This window comes from Dromiciops gliroides, chromosome 2 (assembly GCF_019393635.1).
Source record: "Dromiciops gliroides isolate mDroGli1 chromosome 2, mDroGli1.pri, whole genome shotgun sequence".
Taxonomy (NCBI): domain Eukaryota; kingdom Metazoa; phylum Chordata; class Mammalia; order Microbiotheria; family Microbiotheriidae; genus Dromiciops; species Dromiciops gliroides.
Genome location: NC_057862.1, coordinates 178,640,536 through 178,656,974, shown reverse-complemented (window position 1 = coordinate 178,656,974; position 16,439 = coordinate 178,640,536). Strand labels below are relative to the sequence as shown.

The 16,439-nt window shown below is 41.2% G+C and overlaps 1 protein-coding gene across 1 annotated transcript in view; it reads right to left on the bottom strand.

Annotated features, from left to right (window-relative positions):
- The window catches only part of HNRNPC (heterogeneous nuclear ribonucleoprotein C), a 50,238-nt gene extending 48,624 nt beyond the window's left edge, over positions 1 to 1,614 (bottom strand). Inside the window, 1 exon segment of the mRNA XM_043983061.1 lies at positions 1,430 to 1,614. The gene's annotated coding sequence lies outside the window, so the exon portion shown is untranslated.
- Positions 1,615 to 16,439: the final 14,825 nt, after the last annotated feature.

The window sequence follows — 16,439 nt, the reverse complement described above, 5'->3', positions numbered from 1 at the left end:
AAGTCTCTGGGCAGCTAGGTGGCACAGTGGATAAGGCACTGGCCCTGGATTCAGGAAGACCTGAGTTCAAATCTGGCCTCAAGACACTTTGACATTTACTAGCTGTGTGACCCTGGGCAAGTCACTTAACCACCATTGCCAGCAAAAAAAAAAATTTCGTTTCGCTGACAATTTATATACCTAACATACTGTTTGGAAGTTTCCAATTTCCTTCCAGTAGTTTCTAAAGGAGCCTCTTGAAAGTAACTATAATAGCTAGCACAATTTTATTGGACTAACTGCATAAGAACCCTTCATGGGGGCAGCTAGGTGGCCTAGTGGATCGAGCACTGGCCCTGGAGTCAGGAGAACGTGAGTTCAAATCCGGCCTCAGACACTTAACACTTACTAGCTGTGTGACCCTGGGCAAGTCACTTAACCCCAATTGTCTCACCAAAAAATTTTTTTAAAAAAAGAACTCATGACTGAAATTCATAATTTCTCTTCCGATCTCCACTAATGATTTATTATGAATTTGGCAATTCACACGGTAAGCTTCATTTTCCTCATCTGGGAAATGCAGTAATACCTACCTCTCAGCAAAACTTCACTAACTATCATTTGTAACCTGCAGATAAAAAGTAGTAAATCAGCTAGAATTTCGATTAATTACTTTCCCCACAAATACAAGTTAAGTTCAACACTGCAAAAGCCACCTTTTCTGTTGTAGAGGAGAGAAAAAAATATTTTAAGTTAGTATTCTGCAACTTCTATTTTGATTTACGTGAATAGAAGGCACACTACCGGCAAAATGTGTTTTGATCTTTCTCCACGAATACTCCACCCGTCCGCTAACCCCCACCCATCTACCAGTTTCAAGAATTTAAGGGACCTCAATGGAAGTGAGCATCTATTTCCAGGGTAACCCGCCCCCTTTCCCATCTTTAATTAAGAAGAAAAGGAAAATAGGATTAAAGCTACTGAAGGCGAAAAGATCAGCGTCACAAATAAGTTCATCCATCTTATCAGCATCTCCCACACTCCCTCCCCACTTTCTCCGTCTCGTGGTTTCTCCCGGGAGCCGCCACAGTCGTATACACGGGAGGCGGCCGGCAGCCGTTACCACCGTGGGGGGGGGGGGGGGGGCCGGGGGAACAGAAAGGGAAAGATGGTGTTTTCTACCCCAGGGAGCCGTTATATAGCACATGCTCGCGGGGTCTCGGGAACTATGGTCAACCCTCGATGGAGCTGAGGCCAATTCGAATCCCTTTACCCCCACCCCTCAAAGACTCAAGCCGCGCCAGTAAAAAGTCAGTCTGGGCCGCGGTATTATCATGGAGAGAATCGTTCTGGGCCTCTTCCCTCAGGTTCCCTCCCCCGCCCCCTCCCCCCCTCCCTGCTTTCTCCCAAGGGTCTCAGGCTCTCTCCCGGGTCGACTCTCACCACTCACCCGGTGGGGAGAGGGAAAAAAGGTTGGATTCTGGATCTCCGCCTCCCCGATCCGACAGCGATAAAGAAACGGACTGCTGCTCCAGACGGCCTCTTCAACCGCTTCTAATACTTCTCCGTCCCCGTCGCCGTCTCTTCACAAAATGGCCCCCGCGTCTCGTCCACCGACACCGCGAAAACCGAGACCTCCGCCCCACTCCTGGAGACCTTTCTATTGGCTCATTCTCCTCTCAGTACCTACTCCTGATTAGACCGTTCTGCTGCTATTCAGAGCTCTGTCCAATAGAAACTATAGGTGGGTTAGACCGAATTGAAGTGATTCCGCACCAGAGGAAGAAACTGGTCTTTCATTGGCTGTAGGTACTGTCACTTCTACTGAAGAAGGTGCTCATTGGTCAGTGGAGGGCACGAAGAAGCAACCGAGAGACTTGCCTTTGTATCCGCGCAAGACTTCACATACGGGTATTCTCCAGTTTTACAAGTGAGCTCTGATTGGAGGTCGCGGGAGCTCCTCCTGACCCTTTCCCCCTCAGCGCGCGAGTTCGAAGGCCCGCCCCGTTCTCAGAATTCCCGCGGCGTTCTGGGGCAGTTGTGAGGAACCTTTAACTGGCGCAAAGAAGCGCTCGACCTTTTACCTCTCCCTCCTCCTGCGTCTCGCGCTGCAAAACATGCGTGCGCCTCTTGGCCGATGCCCAACCCAGACCACTGGCTTGAGGCGGTGGGAAGAACCGGAGGGAGAGAAAACTTCGAGGGCCGCGTGTGTATGAGGAAGACATTGCTGTGAATGACGTGCCAACATGGGCCATGCAATCTAGAAGCCCACGGTGGTTTCCCATGAGTCCCGTGATACCGGGTTGCCATAGCTCCCCGCCTTATCTTACCGCCTCTGGTCTTCCCCTCTCCGGCCTGATCCTCCCAAAACTGCTTAAGTAACATTCCTATTCCCAGATACGGTCCTGTTTGCCCTGCACAAAGACCTTCTCTCCTTTCCCATGGCCTCCACAATGAATTCCGAAACCCTACTTAAGGGGAATATTCAAGGCCCTCCAAAATCCCGGGGCTCTGCGGCTTTCCCATCTCGATCTGCTCGCTGTGCTTTATCTCTAGCAGTACAATACTCTTCCCAATGCTTCACCCCGGGCGTTCTGGCCCCGGTGCCTTTGCCGGTGCTCCACCTCTCACCCAAATGCCTGGAGAAAACCCGACCTTGTTCCAGGCCCGTTTTAAAAATGCCTTTCTTCTTTTACCACCCCACCCATAGGCGGTTGGTAGAATCCTAAACAAGGCTCTTCCTTCTCTGGTCTCACAAAGCGCTTTGCTCATCTTGCGCGATACCCCGGAGGCTGTATGCACACTTCTTATTTCCTCTATTAAATTATAAACTTCCTCAGGGCAAAGATCCTGTCATCTCTGGGTTTTTATATCTTCCCGAGTACCTTACATACAACAGGTGCACCAGAAATGCTAGAATGAATCAATTTAATTTTTTAGAAACACACACACATACACACCCAGGACAAATTGGGGGAAGGGGGAAGGGGGAAGGGGAGGGGAGAGGGACTGTAAGACCTAATGCTGTATTTTCTATTTTCCATTATATCTTACTCATTTTAAAAAACGGCACTTCCACCTGAAGGGTACAAGGATTACTTTTTTTTAGGATTACTTTTTATTTACTTTATTTATGTACAATAGTATATATAGTCCGGTCCTTGGGACATAAGCACTTAATAAGTGTTTTTTGACTGACCAAGTTTTGTAAAAGGAACTCAGGAAACAAACTCTTACTATATACGTAAAATGTTTCAAATGCAATACAATCCCATTTTAAATTTCAATGCTAGTTTGGAAAATGTAGGTAACTGGGGGGTGGGGGGCAGGAAGAAATGAGATGCTTATCAGTCTTTAATGTAGATTTTTTTTATTTCATTTATATGTATCTCATTAATAAGGGGCATGGGGAGAAAACACTGCCATGGTTTGTTTTCAGGAATCTTTAGAAAAAATACTTTCCCTTCCAATAAAATGCTTATGTGTACCCTACCTCCACCATTACAAGAACACCCTTTAAAAAATCACCTAGTGACCAAACCCTACTGATGAACCTCTATGAATTTAGGCTGATTCAAGGACAAAAATTGTCTATAAGCAGGTCTGGGTTACTAGCTACTAAAGTGTAGAGGATTTTCCATCTGAATTAATGGAGGCAACATTCCTAGTAGTGAAATCACAGATACACTGATGTTTTGAAAATGTTTATAGAAAACTGCCACCTTCACATTAATATAATAGTCAATAAATATTAATTTAGAGCCTACTATCTGCCAGGCACTATTCTAAGCCCTGGGGATACAAAGGCAAAAGATAGTCAATGCTCATACAAACAACTATGTACTAACAAGATATAGACAAGATACATTGGAAATAATCAACAAAGGGAAAGCACTAGGAATGAGTTCAAATCAGGTCTCAGATATTCGCTGTGTGACCCTGGGCAAGTCACTTAACCCTCATTGCCCAGTCAAAAAAAAGTAATAATGATGAGGGTATCTCCACCCTATTTTGTTTGGTTATTGTAACCAAACTCAGAGCGGGTGGAATGCTTTGGCATGATATGGAAAGCCCTCAAATTTCTTTTTCTATCTCTGGACCACCCTCTCTTGCCCAACATGAGGAGGAACACATCTTGTTATCGCCTAGTGGAAATGACCTCTGCTTCACCCAACCTGTGACCCCCATCTAATATATGACATATATATGACATATACATATAGAATATGATAAAGTGTATAAGAGAGATGGAAGGATCACTTTCAGCCACTGTAATGAGGGGAACCTCTGGGAATAAGGTAAGGTAATATCTGAAAAGGCTTTGAAGAAAGAACTTTTTGGCAATGAGGGTTAAGTGACTTGCCCAGGGTCACACAGCTAATGAGTGTCAAGTGTCTGAGGCCAGATTTGAACTCAGATCCTCCTGACTCCAGGGCCGGTGTTTTATCCAAGAAAGAACATTTTTACAGCAGAGATATGGAGGGAATTTATATCTTCGACCCCTTGGAGGGTCAAGAGCAAAGTCTATCAACCAATGAGATTCTGTATTTTTCTTTACTTCTTTTGTGTGTCTGGCACGAAGTTGACATGACACTTAGGATAAATCAGAAGTTTCTACTGTGAGAAGCAAAACCAAAGATGACCAGATAACAGGACAGACATATCAAGGAATTCAAGGACTATTAAAGTTTAGATTGGCCAACCAGATATCAGGACAGACAAGCCTAGGAAGTGTGGGGAGATAAAATTTGATAGCAGAGAAGTCATTTAGACCAGGCTCCTACCTAACCCAAGCTAGGAGACAGAGATAACCCCAGAGGTCAGGACCATCATTTTTTTAAAATCCCCTTCAACTCTCAGGAGTATGACAAGCATCCAGGCTTTCCCCACCTCACTCCAAAAAAGAACTTCTAAGCCACTTTCTCCCTAGAGGTAAAGTCTTTTGACTTCCCACTCGGTCACTTTCTCTAGCACCAAAGAAAAAAACATTTTAATTTTAACTGAACTGTGTTCGAGAGTGTAATTCTTTATTGAGGAAAACCTAAGGACACCCAGATTTCCCCCATGACAAAGTCCTATAAAAATAAGGCCCTGGGAACTAGGGAGTAATTCAGGTCATAAGAAATATCTGAGGTCCACTTAAGAGGTGTCCAGGTTCCTTTAATAAAGTGCTATTGGCTTGGAGCTCTGCCTGAGTTTCTTTTATTGCAGTTTGGGTATTTTTGGACCCCACAGTTCTTTTTTTAAAAAAATGAAAGTCGGGGGCAGCTAGGTGGAGCAGTGGATAGAGCACTGCCCTGGATTGAGGAGGACCTGAGTTCAAATCCAGCCTCAGACACTTGACACTAGCTGTGTGACCCTGGGCAAGTCACTTAACCCTCATTGCCCCACCCCACCCCCCAAAAAATGAAAGTCTACTGAAGCCCATGGAAATATACTTAGAATAATGCTTTTAAATGTATATGGTAAACTACATAGGCTTACAAAAAAGAAACCAATCATATTGAAATCGTTATTGAAATTTTAAAAATAGGTTCACAGAATCCATGTTTAGAGTCTTTGTTTTAAATATCAGTCACCAAGGACAAAGCCAAAGCTTTCCACTGATGTAGGAGGTGAAAAAAGGGGTTAATAGAAAAACTTAAGATCCAAGCTTTAATTCAGATATTAGCTCCAAAAGGGAGTTAGACCCCAGTTAATGGATAACTTACAAGTCAAAATGCTAGGTTCTCATACCTGTAGTGATCAGCATCCATAATGGACCAAAACGGGTCAGGTCAAAATAACAATAAAGGAAATGACAAGGCTATAGAAATTCTAAAGAAAGGATGATTATATTTTGAAACTAGTCATGGGAACCAGAAAGAGACATGTGCAGAAAAGGCCAAGTTTGTCCCCAGATTCACCTTATGACGTGTAAACCCCCAAAACACCTCCACTGAAAAGGTACCCGTCTTGGGGTTTGGCTTAGGACCCCAGGAACTCCAAATTAGGATAAGCCCTCCCCTGAAACACCCCAAGGTAGAGAATATTATAATGAGAAGGACAGGCCCTCCCTTGTACCTCTCCAAAGTGGAGATTATTATAATGAGACTGATAATCAATTTATCCATACTATAAATATAACTGTCGTTCCTTTCCTTATTGGAGAGATACCTTTCCAATACTCTGGTTCTCTCCCTGTGGTCACCCACAGTATTGCAATCAAACTTGGGAAACTGAGTCACTGAGTCTTGTAATTCTGTTGGGACGACTCACTATTAATTTGACCCCAAATTCTATCCCACATCACCATTGCAGTTGAAGCATTGAGGGAGTCTATAATAGGCTAATAGTCTAAATACCATTGCCATTTTATGGTATACCTATTGAAAAGTCTCTGTTAATGACTCTCTTGAAAAGTAGAAAGTTGTGCATACTTTCCATAGACCTTTGGCAAGATATTTTACTTCCCTGGGTCTCAGTTTCCTCAACTGTCAAATGAGAGGGTCTCACTAGATGATCTCTAGGGCCCCTTCCAACTCCAAATCCCATGAATTTCACACAATTTGCTTAGCTAATGTAAAACCTTCCCTGTCACCTATTGGTTCTTAGATGGAGTTATGCAAACAAAACCAGTAGCTCTCAACGGATTTCCCTCTAGAGAAGTTAAAAAGCAGTTTTCCATGGCTGTTTTTTATAGGCCCATTTAAAGGGATTTCTGCTTTTTGGATTGTCCTCCTCTACATTCATTGTCTTTTCTTCTTCAACACCAATTGAATTTAACTTTTCTTTCTTTCTTTTGTTTTTTTTTGGGGGGGGGGCAATGAGGGTTAAGTGACTTGCCCAGGGTCACACAGCTAGTAAGTGTCAAGTGCCTGAGGCCAGATTTGAACTCAGGTCCTCCTGAATCCAGAGCCCGTGCTTTATCCACTGTGCCACCTAGCTGCCCCCTTAACTCATATTTTTCATTAGGCAACCAAAGAGCTAGATACCTGTTACAGACTTTTCCAGAGTACTTTATATAAATAGAGGAAGGGATTACAAAAATCTCCCTTCCGAAGAGAGGAGGAGCCGATTCAATCTCTCCTTTCTCTGGTTTCAGACTCAAACTAGGGAGTGTCCGGGGGTGGGATACACTGACTCCACCCTGAAACTTTCTGCCTGGGTGCTACTGAAGGAATGAGATGAATGACTACAGATTCACCAGGAACTGTCCAAGAATGGAGAGGAAAACAGAAAGTCACTTGGATACTAGAAAGTTCCAAGGAAGCTCCTAGAGAACTGTCTTTTGCCTTTTTTTGTATCCCCATTCCTTAGCATTGGGCCTAGCAAATAATAGGCACTTAATAAATGTTGATTGATAGGTTGTGTGGAAGTTGGAGGAATAGTACACTAGTATAAACACCTAAACAGCCCTGAGGAAGTCGTTGACCTCAAGGATATGGGAAAAGCTATATCATCATTGCCCCAGCCTCCTAAATGTCAATGCCTTCATCTATGTCAAATTTTTTTTTTTAGTTCCTGATTCATTTATACAGAGTATAATGTGAAAGTGCAGAGTATGTGTTACAGAAAGCCAAATTCACTGAGTTGTCTGAAAATGGGTACCTTGATTTGCTTGAGCCCCGCAATTATCCAGGTAACCAGAACAACTGTATGAGGACTGACTTCATTGGCTGAAGCAACAACAATCCTTTTTGTAACTAAGAGTAAACCTAGGGGCAGCTAGATGGTGCAGTGGATAGAGCACTGGCCCTGGAGTCAGGAGTACCTGAGTTCAAATCCCGGCCTTAGACACTTAACACTTAATAGCTTGTGTGATCCTGGGCAAGTCACTTAACCCCAATTGCCTCACACACACAAAAAAAAGAGTAAACCTAGTTGGACATGTAAGGAATCTAACTGAGGGCAAAGACTTATTTGATGAAAGGATATGGACCTTATCTTCAGCTATTCCCTAACTTTAGGATCATCCTTTTTTTTCTTTTCTTCTAACACCAAGAATGCCTTCTGATTTGTATATCCATACTCTTGTTTTTTGGTTTTTTGGTAGGGCAATGAGGGTTAAGTGACTTGCCCAGTGGTCACACAGCTTGTAAGTGTCAAGTGTCTGAGCTCTGATTTGAACTCAGGTCCTTCTGAATCCTGGGCCAGTGCTTTATCCACTGCACCACCTAGCTGCCCCCAGATTTGTGTATCAAAGGCCACATCCTTTACCCCTGGTCTTTTGGGCCTTTTGGGCCTTTTGGGCATGGGCCTTTCTAAGCTCACCTTTCCTCTAAATTCCTCAAGTACCTTTGTTTAAATTGTATATAAACCCTCACAAATCTAGTGCATGGAGGCAATAGGCTAGATAGTAGCCATGATTATGTTAGATTTTTTTTCCCCTGCTTAATAAAACCTTTCTTTTAATGTTTACAGGCATCATCTTTCGATGGTTTCTTTCCCTTTTAGGAAGAAGGGGATTTAAATCTCAAGAACTGCCCTTTGCATTCTCCTGTCTTCCCTTTGAAATAAGAGAGATATAAATTCCATTAAGAAAGTGTTTGCCTCAGTTTACAGTTGAAAGAGGAAAAAAGAAAGTGAGCATTGTAAAAGGGATTACGTTCAGAGAAAAGGTACCTTTATTGAAGGAAAGGCCAATCTTTTTCTCCTCTCCCCCACTAGATTGTAAACTCATGTGGGCAAACACAATGCTTTATTCATTTCTTACTCAATCAAAGCACCCAGCTCAGAACTTAGCACATAATTTGTTGTTGTTCAGTGGGGTCTGCTTCTTTATGACACCATTGGGTTTTTGTAGCAAAGATACTGGAGTAGTTTGCCATTTCCTTCTCTGGCTCATTTTACAGACTAGGAAACCAAGACAAACTATTAAGTGACTTGCCCAGGACTTGAACTCAGATATTCCTGACTCCAGGCCTGGAGTCCTATCTATCCACTGTGTCACTTAGGTATCCTGGATACACAATAGCTATTTGGTAAATGTGAATAAACTGGAATCCAAAGGATAAAAGGACATTCATCAATCAATTAACAAAGATTTCTTAAGTAGCCACTAGGAACCTTGGACTCTACCCCAGACTTTCTTCAGCTTTCCATAATCACTTTACTTGTTGTCTTGTCTCCTTGGAATGTTAAACCTCCTTGAAGCAGAACCTATCTGTTTTACTAGTTTTTAACTCCATAGCCTTAGCATGCTTAACAAGATGCTTAGTACTGTACCTAGTTAACACAATCAATGTTTTATCCATTTATCAGGGGCACATCTCCATGGTAGGCACTATGCTAGGAGGTGGAGATAACATGTAAAAAATGAAAAAAGAAAGGAACTATCCCCTCTCTCAAGAAGTTTATGTTCTAATAGAGGAATATAATATATACTTATCCATTAGAATATAAAGTATAATTTTATTTTCAATTTTTTAATTTATGAAGTGTAATTATTTCATTGAACAAATATTTATTAAGCTACTTCCATGTACAATAAACTGAGGGAGATAAAAAATAAATAAGACATTGTCTCTGACCTCAAAGAGCTTACAATCTAATAAAGGTAATAAGACAGGAATTACAGCATAACTGCATAAAGGGGTACAAAGTCCTGTGATTTCAGATGAGGGAGAAGTCATTCATTACTGGATTGGAAAAGAGGAAGGACATTCTAGAGGTGAAATGATAGTTGTTATAACATCACCTACTACTGAGTTCTCAACCACTTGTATTCTGGCTTTGACCTCAACATCCAACAGAAACTGCTTTTTCCAAGGTAACTAAGGGGGTTTTTTAATTGTATTTTATTTTTTCCAATTACATGTAAAGATAATTTGGGGAGGGGTGTTTTTTTGTTTTTTGCGGGGCAATGAGGTTTAAGCGACTTGTCCAGGGTCACACAGCTAGTAAGTGTCAAGTGTCTGAAGCCATATTTGAACTCAGGTCCTTCCAAATCCAGGGCTGGTGCTTTATCCACTGCATCACCTAGCTGCCCCCTATATATAAGTATAAAATAGGAAGAAAGAAACCATCAGTCAGATACCAGCATACTCACTTGCCGTTCTATATACTCTACTTAAAATAGCCCTGTTACTAAGTAACAGGCTCATAACATAAGAAGCCATTTACTTGAATGTGTCTTTGTCATCTTGGACAAAGCCTCTCTTGCCTCTATTCCTCTGAGTTGTTTTCTACTATCAAGAATTTCCACCATATTGGTTAAACGTGGCTTTCCAACTTGTAAGCTCTGATTGGTCCCTTATAGCTCAGAAGTTACTATTTTAGGTATCTGACCTTTAAGTTGATTGGTAGCTATACCTAACCACAATTGTAGGTCAGATATATGGATTCTAGGTAAGTTGTAGAGTAGACAAGTTGACAACATAGCATTTGCATTTGCTCTTTCCAATATGTATCTTACTTCAGTATCATTTGCTTAACCTACTAAAGAATATCTTAATATTTTAAATCACAGTTTGTAGTCTATAAACTGATTAGTACTACTGTTAAATCACTTGTATCTAAGGGATGAGGAAAATCTCACTCACACTTTGATAACCTTGGAAGAGTGACTGAGGCTGGCAGCTTTGTGCATCTCAGCCTCACTTAAATCCAATTCACTTACAAGCCAAGACATTGCACAAAGATGTCATTGATCTTCTTCAAAAAAGAGGACAAATAGGGCAACTAGGTGGTGCAGTGGATAAAGCCCTGGATTCAGGAGAACATAAGTTCAAATCTGGCCTCAGACACTTGACACTTACTAGCTGTGTGACCCTGGGCAAGTCACTTAATCATCATTGCCCCCCCCAAAAAAAAATTTTTTAAAGAAAAAAGAGGACAAACAACAACAAAAACAAGAACATGAAGCTGCCTGGGGTTCAACTATCACCTCTATGCAGATAGACCAGTATATCTACTAGTCTTTCTCTTAAACTCTAATTGCTTTCCATGCCCCTAGTCTCTTCCCAATGCAGTACATTCTCCACATAGCTTCCAAAGTGATATTCCTAAAGCAGAGGTCTCACCATGTCACTCTCTAACTCCTGAAATTCCAAGGAGCTTCTGGACTTCTTTATGTCTCTATGATAAAATACAATCTTCTTTGTTTGGCTTTTAAAATCTTTCACAGTCTAGCTTCAATCTACCTTACTTTCCAGGATACACACACAAACACATTCTAGGATATATATGTCATATGTTATATACATATCTGTATGTATAGGTGTATGTGCATATACACACATCTTTGTGTATGTAATATATGACATATAAGAACATGCCATGTAGTTATTAATGTTATGTGTTAAGCATAACACCATATGGTATCATATATATGGGTGTGTATTACATACAGATATATAATAGACATATTTTTACTTGTCTTCCCCATTAGAATGTGGGCTTTTTGTGAATAGATATTGTTTCACTCCTTGTGTTTATGTTTTTAATTCATAGCCCAGTGCTTGGTATGTAGTAGGCACTTAATAAATGTTTTTTGCTTGATTTATTAAAATTACTCTCTATATTCTAGCCAAGCTGGCCTGCTTAACATTTCTCTTTTGCAATGGACATTTCATCTCCATCTTCATGCCTTTGCATAGACTACCCCATGCCTAGAATGCACTTTCTCCTCACCTCATTGCAGTCCCTGCTAGCTCCTTTTAAAATGAAATTGGGAAATATTTAACAAAATAAATTTTTAAAAACCATAAATAGCATTGGTTTTTTTGGTGAGGCAATTGGGGTTAAGTGACTTGCCCAGGGTCACACAGCACACAGCTAGTAAGTGTTAAGTGTCTGAGGCAGCATTTTGTTTTAAAGTCAACATGCAGCTACAGATTAGTGGCCAGCCTTTCTATTTGAGTTTGACACCACTGCTCTAGGCAATTTTCTAAGACTAAATGGCAGAGAAAGTGCCAGCCTGCACTAGTGGAGGAAGTTTCCTCTCCTCAGAGTCCCCTATACCATTGAAATCATAGGTCCACATCCCTATGAGAAATAAGTAGCTTTTGTCATCTGAGAGAGAAAAGAGACATTTGAGACTGGCTTTCACCATGCCTGGAATGCTTTCCCTCCTCATTGCCACTCACAACTTTGCTGGCTCCCTCTGAGTCCCAACTAAAATTCTATCTTCAGAACGTCTTTCCCAATCTCTCTCTCTCTCTCTCTCTTGCAGGGCAATGGGGGTTAAGTGACTTGCCCAGGGTCACACAGCTAGTAAGTGTCAAGTGTCTGAGGCCGGATTTAAACTCAAGTCCTCCTGAATCCAGGGCCGGTGCTTTATTCAATGGGGCAACTAGCTGCACCCCTAATCTCTCTTAATTCTGATTCTTCTCTATTTTAGTTATTTCCTATTTATGCTGTTATAGTTTCTTTGTGTGTATTTTTTTTTTGTTTCCCCTATTAGACTCTATGCTCCTTGAGGATCTCCAGTCCTGAACATGGGTGCTTGGCACACAAGAGGCACTTAATAAGTGTTTGTGGACTAACTAATTCATGCTGCTTAAATTAGCAGCTGATACCTCAAGACTGCAAATGGTACTTGTCTGTCAAACCATAAGCATTTATGAAGAGCCTACTTTGTGCTAAGCTGAGGATACTAAGAAAGGAAAAAGACAAGACAGTTCCTGCTCACAGGGAGCTCACAGTTGAAAGGTACCTATGATAAAGCCCAAAGGATACAAAAGTGGTGAGTGAAGTGTGGGTTAATAGTAATGTTTGTCAATGTCAGGTGTCATGGACCGGATTAATAATTTATGATAAATGGCAGCAAGGAATAATTCTACCAGTTTAAGGAGAGGTTGGAATAACAAGTATAGAACCTAATTATCTTTATTAAGAAACTTACTAATTTTTTTTTACATTGTTCTTCTTTTGCTTGCTTTCCATTCTTCTTTCAGTTCTTCCTCTGTCTTCCTTTTTATTTTCTCCTCTTCTCCCTCTTCCCACCCAGAAATAGCCTAAATCTGGTCTCTGGTAGATTACATCCTCTTTGATGTGGTTGCCATCTGTTATCCTTCTGGCTCTAAAGTACAAGGTTTCATCCTCTAGTAGGTTTTCATTAAGCTCATCGCTCTCCCTCTGTTCTCTTTCTCTCTGAACCACTTACAAAATGGTTTTCAGTTGACAAGTCTCACAATTCACCATTATGGCTACATTCTTTTGGTGCTTACTATTATGATGCAGGCTGGCCTTATTGGTAAACACTTGAAAGTTAAAAAGAAATAGAATAAATTCCAGAACAGGTCTTCTCTAATTGAAGTAGGGGGGTGGGGGACACTGCTCCTATCTGAATATGGCATCATTTTGCTGCTTTTTTAAATTATTGTTGGCTACCTCAGAACTTTTTTTTTTACGAGGCAATGAGGGTTAAGTGACTTGCTCAAGGTCACACAGCTAGTAAGTGTTAAGTGTCTGAGACCGGATTTGAACTCAGGTCCTCCTGAATCCAGGGCCAGTGCTTTATCCACTGCACCACCTAGCTGCCCCACCTCAGAACTTTTAAAACCCCACATATCCTATCTTTCAGCTTCTTTGGAAATTACTCTCCCTCCTACATTGTGCAGTCCAGCCACACTGACCCCTCTGTCCTCACTCATAATATTCTATCTCCCATTGAGGTGGCTTTGTTCCTGGAATCCATTACCTCTACCTTGGAGCCCCTCTTCCTTGAAGATGCTGTTTAGGTAACTGTACCAGTCTTTCCTGATGCTACCAACTGCTAGTGTCCTCCTTCCCCTAATACTTTGTATTGAATTGTTTTGCATAAATACTTTCCTTACTTTCCTCAAAGTAGTCACCCCACCCCCAAGAAAGCTTTTACCTCTATTTACCCCTCTTTTCTCCACAATGAGGTGTTAAATTCCCTTGATAAACTAAATTCTCTGACAAACTGTAAACTTACCTTGAACTGTGGCCTTCTTGATAGGGCCCTTTGTTCTGTCATTGACTTTGGTCTAGAGCTTTGGTTGGTGGAGTTGCCACATCACTGATGTGTTGACACTACTTTTGAATGTATTGGCTTTATGTTTATGTTATATATACTTATATATGTACTTCTGGTCTCTCCCATAAGTAGGTGAGCTCCCTGGGATTGTTTAATTATTTGTACTTTTATATATTTATTGTCTGCCCTATTAGAAAATAAACTTCTTGTGAACAGGGATCATTCAATTCCTTGTATCTGGCACAGGGGATTAATAAATATTTGTCAATTGATTACTTGAACACACCCTTTTCCCCCTCCCCAAACCACACAACTAGCTTTCTTGTTTGACCAAAAAGGAGCAGAATCAGTATCAACAAGCACTTAGTAAGTACCTGTTACATACCAGGAACTGCAATAGGTACTGGGAATACAAAGAATTGATCAATCCCTATTGTCAGCAAGTGTATTTTCTAACATGGTAGATAAGAAGTGCATATATAATTATATACAGAACAAATATAAATAGAACAAAAGGATACAATATGCGCCCCAAATCATGGGTGCTTCAGCCTGCCAGATAAATCCGTGGTAGTGGTGAAGACATGACAAGTTGTTAGAATATGAAATAATATTGAACTGGGGATACGAAAATTACAGAGGTTAATCATAGCACTGGCAGTTTTTGAAAGCAGTGAGGAGGAATAATCATTCCTGATAGGCCTTTTCTCCCCCATCTGATTTCTAAGGAAACAAAAGAAAGCTAAAAGTAAAAGAAAAGGCTTGAGTTAACGTGCAATGAATTTCAGAGCTAGACTAGAAAAAATATTTATATTTGAAAGTTTATTTGAAACTCTGTGGAAAATTGGATCATGGCAGGTATTATGACTTAATGCTTTAGAATCTGTACTTACTGGTGGGATTACACATCTTTCTGAGACTAAAAAAAAAATCATTCAAATCAGGAGAATCTTTGTTAGATCAAGTACATAGGTTACTGATTCCTGTAGAGATTCCTCAATTCCCAAAGTCAGTCAAAGCTATAACTATAGCTCAGATGGTTCCTATAATTCTAGGGCAGACTAGGGCAGAGCTGACCTTACCTATAGGTGGAATAGAGTTGTCAACATGATACAATTTCTATTTTTTTTTTTTGTGAGGCAACTGGGGTTAAGTGACTTGCCCAGGGTCACACAGCTAGTAAGTGTTAAGTGTCTGAGGCCGGATTTGAACTCAGGTACTCCTGACTCCAAGGCCAGTGCTCTGTCCACCGTGCCACCTAGCTGCCCCAGAACATGATACAATTTCAAGGAAGAAACAAAATAACCTCCCCTCTCTCATGTGTACACACACACACACACACACACACACACACACACACACACACACACACACACACACACCCCTCCGGAACTTCCTGAAGAAAGAAAAAACTAGCAGCAACAATATGTAGCTTGTGGATTCCTCCATGCTTTATCCTTGAAATTTCTTTAAGAGGAAGAAAGCTTTTCTTTGGCCAATCAGCTACATTAAAATTTAAAATGCAAATGCTCGGAGGGAGATTAACATAAATTCACATTAGCAACAATGATAGCTCTCATTTACATAGAACTTTAAGGTTTTCACAGCACTTTCCTCAAAGTAGTCACCCCACACCCAAGAAAGTACTTACCTCTATTTACCCCTCTTTTCTCCACAAGGAGGTGTTAAATTCCCTTGATAAAGTAAATTCTTTGACAAATGACCTTGAACTCACTTTTACCTTGAACTGTGGCCTTCTTGATAGGGTCCTTTGTTCTGTCATTGACTTTGGTCTACAACTTTGGTTGGCGTTGAAACATCACTGATGTGTTGACACTACTTTGAAGACTCAAGCTGTTCTTTGGGCTAGATCTTTAAAAGAAAAGAAACAGCTGCAGAGAAAGTCTACGCATAAACAAGACTCACTTCCCTGGAGAAAAACCTATGAAAGCACACACATCTCCAGAGCATCAACAATGGAGACACAAGACTAAGACAGGGGCAGCTAGGTGGCACAGTGTTTTAAGGCACTGGCCCTGGATTCAGGAGAACCTGAGATCAAATTCGGCCTCAGACACCGGACACTTACTAGCTGTGTGACCCTGGGCAAATCACTTAACCCTCATTGCCCCACAAAAAAGTAATAATAATAAGCGTAACACAGCGATACAGACCAACAAAGTCAGACACAGATAAAGACTCTAGGACCTAGGAAGAGGTCAACACAGCCAAGTAGACCCCCATGAGAGAATGAGCTAATGCTCATCAGAGTAGTGGGAGGAGAGATATAAAGGAAAAGAAGGTTTTTGCAAAATCAAAGAGTCCAAATGTAGAGTAGGGCCTTTTGCAAAGGATACTGAATGTGTAAAACTTCACTTAACAAGTACAGAAAATATCAGTAATTAGCATCTACATTGTCAAACATGTACTAATGTGGGCTGGAATTTAGGGTCAAATTGGTTGTCCCAAAAGAATTACAAGACCCAGTGACTCAGTTTCCCAAGTTTTATTGCAATGCTGTGGGTGACCACAGGGA